The 6,110-nt window shown below is 40.8% G+C and overlaps 1 long non-coding RNA gene across 1 annotated transcript in view; it reads left to right on the top strand.

The window, feature by feature from the left end:
• Positions 1-6,110, top strand: part of LOC309497110 — a 62,658-nt gene that overhangs the window by 7,536 nt on the left and 49,012 nt on the right. The gene's annotated exons all lie outside the window — the stretch shown is intronic.

Raw genomic sequence — 6,110 nt, forward strand, 5'->3', positions numbered from 1 at the left:
CCAATTCCTCGGTTATTGCTATCTATGGATAGATTAGCCAGGGCAGCCTACCTCCGAGTCCATGGTGTTGATAGATGCTGAAGAGACGGACGCGTTCACAGAAAATCAGGTACACACGCACAGTGACGCACTGACGAGCACGACCTCGATGGGAGGGTGCTCGCTGGTAGTGGGGAGGGGCATGAGAGTTGTAAACATTCAAAATTTTGGCTAATCGACCCAATCTGCCATTGCCGACGGCAGCTTTAATGTGATTCACACCAGGGGTGTGACTAAAGACACTCCCCCCATGGCTAATGGGCCATCAAGGTGCTGTGAGGCAGCCTGAACAAAGAATGATGAACTAAGAATGATTCTGTCACGATTCATGGATTCATTGACTCGCCCCTCGCTATGTGAGTGCGTGTTGTATGAATGGGCGCGGCTCATCAGCACGGCTCGTTATCGCTGATGAGCTGATCAGCGCCAGCTGTTCTGAATGAGAATGTCCTATATATTGTTTGTCACCTCATCTTGTCTTTGTTAGATGGTTGTGGAGGTTCTCAGGCTCAGCTCAGTCTTTTCTCCTCGCTCCAGTTCCTGTTCTGTGATTCATCTGCCTGTTCTGAGGATCGGACGTGAGTTCCTGTTCTATGATTCTTCTGCCTGTTCTGAGGATCGTCTGTGGTTCGTCCGTTTGCTGTCTGCCCACTGAGTCCTGCGTTGCCGAGCCTGTTATCTCCTGTCTGCCTGCTATCTGAACCTGCACTACTGCTTACTTTTGTGTTAATAAACACCAGTATTCACTTGCTATTGAATCTTTGACTGTTCCTTTCGAGCCATGACAGATTCACTGATGAATAAAAAGTTAAAAAGAACAGCATTTATTCAAAATAGAAATCTTTTCTAACAATGGAAAGACTTAAAGTTATTACTAATACATCCTTTCCAAAAAAGAAAAAAAAGACCAAACTTTTGTTTTTTTATAAAAAAAAAGTTATTCAAAGAATCCTAAAACTATTTTAGGTTATAAAAAAGTAGCACAACGGTTTCCAACATTGATTTAAAAAAATGATCATCATATCCAAATGATTTCTGAAGGCTGATGGTTAGTGGAAGGTGGTCAGCAGAGCACACACATCTGAACACAGTCACACATCTTTATGCCACTCTTGAAAACAGTTCCTGTTTAACTGAAGACATAAGTGAACATTGCATGCCTGGCATTTCCATGGTGTTAAATTCCTTTTACCACGCACTGCTTTGCAATGCACACATGAGCGGCGACCAACTGTGGCAACATCCCTGTCATCTGATGTAAGCTCAGCTCCTGGAACTGGTACATGGTCACTATTGGCGCTTTTCCACTGCATGGTACGGCACGGTTCGGCTCGGTACGGTTCGACTCGGCGCGGAACGGTTCGGCTCGCTTCGCTTTTCCACTGCGTGGTACGACTCGACTCGGTACGGCACGGTTCGGTTCGCTTTAGCTCGGTTGCTTTTCCATTGCAGTTAGTACCGCTTCAAACTGGGTGGGACTGATCGTTATAGTTGCCGCCTCTACTGCCATGACATCATCGTAAACGCGCCACATTTCAAACGCACAACACAGGGGATGGTGCTCTTGATTCTCGGCATGTGGATGTTTTTTAATTAAATTAAACGTTCTTATAATGGTTTACTATATGGAAGGAAAATTCTTAACGTGTAATTAAACGTTGCGTTCATATTCTTGGCTCATCTGATTTTTTGTACATAGCATAGCCTACTTTGTTATGATTTTAGTATCATAATGATTAATAAATGCACGCACAATTATCCGTGAACTTGATTTGAACAAATGCCTTTCAACTTGTGTGTGCAAAATTCAGAATTAAATGAATGTACAGCAATCTTTACAAATAGAGAGTCTAGGCCTAATGTACTGTTTTAAACTATAGCCTACTGCCATTAAAAAAGCGCATTTAGTTAATGTTATGTTATTTTTTTCCATCTGCCTATGTTGATTATGAAAAGTGAACAGCACGAGTAGAGAGACATGGAGCGAGTCAGACATAATTTTGACCACTTCATTAAGTTTTGTTTTGTAGAAAGCATTTCTTTAAAGTGAATTTCGTTTTGTATAAATTGTATCTTAATTTTAATAATTTTTTCATCAGACAATTGCCTGGATTGAATAAGATGCAAAATAGACAATTTAATCATTGAGGCGCCCGAGCGGTCACTTGCATTGTACGTTAACTGGAGCGCATCTCATCCTCAAATACACAAAGCTTGAAATGTCTTTAAACGAAATAATTCAAAACAAAAAGAAATAGGCTACTCTCTTATGTAATCCATTATGTGCATTTCTCTCTATAGGCACGTTTACTACGAATATGGCGATCGTCAACTTCATCTTTGCCATGCACAGACACTGACAGAAAACACTATTTTATAAATAAAAATCAGTGCACGCGTTTTAATAAAATTAAAACTTTAATTGTGATCATTAAAATAGCCTAATTGAATATTAAATATTTTGTGGCCAAGTTTTGCTCATTTATTAATAGTAGGCTATAGCCTATATATAGGCTATATATAGGCCTAATTTTATTAAATTGAACAAGCCAAAATTCAGCATTCAATCAAATATTCAAAAAGACTTAATAATAATGTTATTTCAACATAATATCTCGTTATTTCGACATAATGTGTGTGCAACAAGCAAGATGTGCGTTTGTAAATCCGGGGACGCGTGCACTGATTTTTATTTATAAAATAGTGTTTTCTGTCAGTGTCTGGCAAAGATGAAGTTGACGATCGCCATATTCGTAGTAAACGCGCCTATAGAGAGAAATAACATTATTATTAAGTCTTTTTGAATATTTGATTGAATGCTGAATTTTGCGCTGTTCAATTTAATAAAATTAAAACTTTAATTGTGATCATTAAAATAATTGAATATTAAATATTTTGTGGCCAAGTTTTGCTCATTTATTAATAATAATAATAATATATATATACACACATGTGTGTGTGTGCCCTCAGAAACTACAGCGTTGGCTGTTGTCTACTGGCTATTTAAATCTAGCGGGTTTGTCTCGTGCATGGTCTCGTGTCGCAAATACAATGACACTGGTAGTGACGATTCTGTCTGACCAATCAGTGATCTTCAGTGTTTTCACGTCACATTTTAGTATCGGTGCGGTACGCTTGGAACCTCAACAGAGGTGGTACCATTTAAAGCGAGCCGAAGCGAGCCGTACCGTACCGTACCATGCAGTGGAAATGCGCCATAAGTGAGCCGTACCGAACCGAGCCGTACCGTACCATGCAGTGGAAAAGCGCCAAAGCGTGCCGTACCGAACCGAGCCGTACCGTACCATGCAGTGGAAAAGCGCCATATTGGTCCGTTTTGGTGCCGTTTTCTGTGACACACCACAGAGCTCTGTGATAAGTTGCTCCATAAACTCTTTATGGGACAAGTTACCATGTAGCTCTTTGTGCACAATGAAAGAGTTGGTGGAAGCAATGTCCAAGAAGTGTAGAAAGATCTTTCTGTACCACTTCATGGTTTTGTGCTGTGTTGTGTAATACTGTAAGAGCTGATCGGACAGGTCAACACCACCCATGTGCTTGTTATATTCAGTCACAGGTGCAGGACATGGAAATGTCTTTGTCCTCCATGTATCTTGCGTTTTCACCCTCCTCTGCGCAGTGTCTCCTGTATAAGCAGGATGGATGGTAGAACAGACAGATACCTCTCGTGTGTCCATCCACTTTACAAATACAAGAGGTCCATCCCGAACCCACCTGATGGATCCTCTGGCAGATTTTTTAGAGAGTGAATTAGCTGCATTCCGAGGGCAGTCCTTCCTGTTGTCCCTGTAAGTCCCACATGCACCAAACTTCATTGCAAACAAGTCTTTGAGGAGCTTTGGACTTAAAAATTGTCCATGTTCACATGGTACCCAGAACCCAAAAATGTGAGGTCTAAAAGAGATGTTACAGCATCATATGACAGTCCATGGCCTGTGGGAAAGTTGTTCTTTCCTGTGTACACAGAAAAGTCCACAGTGTATCCATTCGATGAGTCTGCAAGAACAAACAACTTGAAACCCCATCTGGTTGGCTTGGCTTTCATGTACTGCGTCATACCTGTGTGTGCTTTGCATGCCACCATTCTTTCATCCACAGCTAAGTTTCTTTTAGGATTATAGATGGATTTACAAGCATGCCGAATAGTGTCCATGAGAGGTTTGACCCTGCAAAGACGGTCATGTTCACGTGTGCCCCTCTTTCTGTCATTATCCATATCTGCATCTGGGTGACTCATGTGCACATTCCATGAAATTATGCGGTATCTGTCCCGGGACATAACTGTAGCTGGAAAGGGTACGGAGAAAACACTGCTTTGCTGGCAGTAGTCCCTGATGGAGCTGACCTTCACCATAGCCATGTAGAACAGCAGCCCAATGTATCTATACATCTCACTGATGCTGACATCTGTCCATTTATATTTGCTGCCCTTTGCAGTTGCCTTGGCAGCCTGGGCATTGGTGTTGTGGCACAGAGTTGAGACAGCACTTTCTGAAAAAAATTGTTTGAATAGACTCATGGGTGAATGTGAGTCAACAGGGCTCAGTTGTGGTCCAGTTTCCCGTGCAGGACGGAAGCGCACAGTCTGTGGAACCATGTCAACATCAGTCTCTGTTTTCCATGCCAGAGTGGACTGCCTGTTGCTTGCCTGCTGGTTAGCCTTGGCTCTCTTCGGGACAGGTGCTTGGACATGTTCATTGTCACATCTGTAAAAAAAAACAAAAAAAAAAACATGTGAGCATGCTGATAACACAATTAAAAGAAATTGTATTATAATTATCAATCCACTAATTACATGGATAAAAAAAGACAACTGTTTTTGTCATTTCACACAAGAATAGATAGGCTACTTTTATATTATGACGATGTAAACACAATTACTAACCCTAACCCTAACATTTCATCTGTAAAATATTTTATGCACTTCTATGCACTTACTCAGTATGATTCTCGATGGCACTGAGAACTGAACGACACCTGCGTGCCCCTCTGCGGGGTGCTGGAGAAAGAGAGCTTGACACATTCCTAAAAAACAACAACAAAATATAACCGTTAGCATACATTATTCAAAGTAAACTGATGAGCAATTGATGGTTATGGACGCACAATGTTGTTGATGGGCCATAGGACGGAGAAATAATTATTTATGGGCCATAGACCGCGTCACCGCGAGTATCTGTTTATGGGCCATATAGACCGCACACATTTAGTGACGCACGCAATGATCGGATCGTTCGCGAATGACACACATCACTACATTTCAAACATTTACACCTGTATTCACAAACATCTGTGCATAAGGCAGTATTGAAGCGTGTCATAGGCTAACCAAAACCGAACATTTATATAAAAATATAATGTATTTAGACAGTATCACATTTGACCGGAGGCTGAAATATATTTGCACTAAATCACATTATATAACCTAAGCAGATATTGTTGTGGCAAATTCATAGTTCTTTTTGGTTCAGGTCTCAAAGAAGTTTCTCAGAGTCGAGGTTCCAGGTCAGAAGAATTAACTTTATTGTACAAACAACAAAGGAGAAGCCAGCTGGCCATCTTCTCATTATTATGAGTATCCAGCACTCATTTTTTATACCTTTTCATATCATCATGTCTCCAATGGATACCCTCAAATCTATCTCTTCCCCTCTGTCACACCTGGTGACCTTGACACAATTAGACATGTCTTCTCTATTGGTCAAACAACTCAAAACCTCACATAATGGTGTTCTGTTTCATACTGTATTTTGACACTTTGCATTTCTTATGCATACTGGGTATTTTTCCATTCTCTCATCCTTTTCAGACCTATTTTTTCATGCTTGTCATTTTCATTGCATCATACTTAAGACATGAATCAAGGGAAAATTCTCCAACATATCCCCTCTTTGGGACTAATCCAGTCCCACCTTCATTTCTGTCCCAGAATGTATCTACATGAATAAGCCTCTCTCTGTTATCTATCAATCATGGCCAATATAGACCATCCATCTTTCTTATCAATAGGCCCACTCATGAAGGTACACCCTGGAGGAATAGTGAGACCA

The sequence above is a fragment of the Leuciscus leuciscus genome (assembly GCF_965113295.1).
Source record: "Leuciscus leuciscus genome assembly, chromosome: 4".
NCBI classification, from domain to species: Eukaryota; Metazoa; Chordata; class Actinopteri; order Cypriniformes; family Leuciscidae; genus Leuciscus; species Leuciscus leuciscus.